Raw genomic sequence first — 1,811 nt, forward strand, 5'->3', positions numbered from 1 at the left:
ATTTTCTTGTACAACCCTGCTTATAATTTTTTAGTTGACGCATTGAAAATAAATATTAAAAGACGAGAAGATGTTATGAATTATATTCACTCATACAAGAGAGGAAACAAGAAAGGAAAGAAGGATATTATTTAGTAATTATTTTATAACTGTATTATATTCGCTACCGCTAGGTGCGCGTATAAATTTTGGTAAAAATATACTTAACATGCTGGTACATATTACAGAATTCAGTCAGATGACTACACAGGAAAAATTGAAGCGAAAGAAAGCATCGCGAAGTTATTAAAGTTCTAGCTGCTTGATTTTTTGAAAATAATACGTATGCATTTCATGATCTTGATACGCAATCAAGTTCTACAGAACAATTGGTACTTTATGTCATAAATATCCACGAAGTTTAGTTACAGGATCCTTGTAGAATTTGGAGGTTATGTCTGTACCATAAGCGCGTTAGAATTTCTAATTCAATTTTATACTACACTGCACACATTCCTTGACGGAAGCTTAGAAATACGGTTTCAAAGGATATTAAAGATCATTTCATGGTATATGAAAAAGAATTTTAATCTAATCTTTTATACATAAATCCATATCAATCTTTTATACATAAAAACCAATAGTGCATGTTATGAATTTCATGCGTTCAGATAAATATCTATCTATACATTAAAAAAGGACATTGCTCGTATTTTACAATAGCGTCGTACCTTACTTCATTTAAGAAAAAAAATCACTAAAAAGAAACTAGGGAACTAATTGATCGTGATTAGTAGTTTTCTACAATTATTTTATATATATCGGAAGCGTGTTTATATTTACTTCATCAAATTTTAGCTATAAAAAGAAAATGAAAAATAAATGATTGATAAATAAATTTAAATAAATGCAAAATCCTGGACTGTCTCTAGTGAACAACCAGTATCTGGTTTCCGTGGTGTAGTGGTTATCACATCCGCCTAACACGCGGAAGGTCCCCGGTTCGATCCCGGGCGGAAACATTTTTTTTATTTTTTAGTATCTACGCACCAACATCTAAAAGTATCAGTTGATTGTAGTGTAATTTTAAAATACGATCAACATCATTGTCTGCTATATTTACCACGGCCGCCTAAAATTTTAGCTTTAAATCACTATTTTATCGATGTTTCTCCATATTCATTTATTATATTAAAAGTAATTTCAGTAAATTTTTATCATTATTTGTTCATATCTGATTTTTAATATGATATTCATGACTCATACTCTTTAAAAATTTGCAGCCTATATTTCATAGTATAATGTAGTTTTAATTCTAAAATTAAGGTCAGAATCATATACGATCAAGTAATAAATAGATTTAAGAAATTTTTTAAATGAAAATTTAATATTCTGATCAAGGGCGGTGTTGAGAAATTGACGCACAAGCGTGTTTCCGTGGTGTAGTGGTTATCACATCCGCCTAACACGCGGAAGGTCCCCGGTTCGATCCCGGGCGGAAACATTTTTTACTTCTTTTTGCATTGAATATTTTGTAAAAAAATACACACAATACACAGTATACAAATTACTTTTAATTGAAAATGGAAATAATAAAATTAAAGTGGAAGTAATTAAAAACAGTAACCGTGTAACGTAGTTTATCGTTGTGTGTCGTGAGATAATTGTGGTAAAATGAAATTTTTAACAATCTCAATATGTTTGGAAATATTTCATTAATAAAATGTCTACGAACTTCGGTACTTTGGACATACAACCACTATTCTCTAGACTTTTTGATATTTCTTGGATTATTTTTTAGAATTTTCAGTATCAAAGCGATGCGATTTAGC

General features: G+C 29.9%; 2 non-coding genes across 2 annotated transcripts; both read left to right on the forward strand.

Moving 5' to 3' along the window:
* The first annotated feature begins 928 nt into the window (after positions 1 to 928).
* TRNAV-AAC (transfer RNA valine (anticodon AAC)) lies at positions 929 to 1,001 on the forward strand. Its single transcript has one exon. It is a non-coding gene; the product is annotated as a tRNA-Val (tRNA).
* Positions 1,002 to 1,410: 409 nt separating this feature from the next.
* Positions 1,411 to 1,483, forward strand: TRNAV-AAC (transfer RNA valine (anticodon AAC)). Its single transcript has one exon. It is a non-coding gene; the product is annotated as a tRNA-Val (tRNA).
* Positions 1,484 to 1,811: the final 328 nt, after the last annotated feature.

This window comes from Bombus vancouverensis, chromosome 3 (genome assembly GCF_051014615.1).
Source record: "Bombus vancouverensis nearcticus chromosome 3, iyBomVanc1_principal, whole genome shotgun sequence".
Classification (NCBI taxonomy): domain Eukaryota; kingdom Metazoa; phylum Arthropoda; class Insecta; order Hymenoptera; family Apidae; genus Bombus; species Bombus vancouverensis.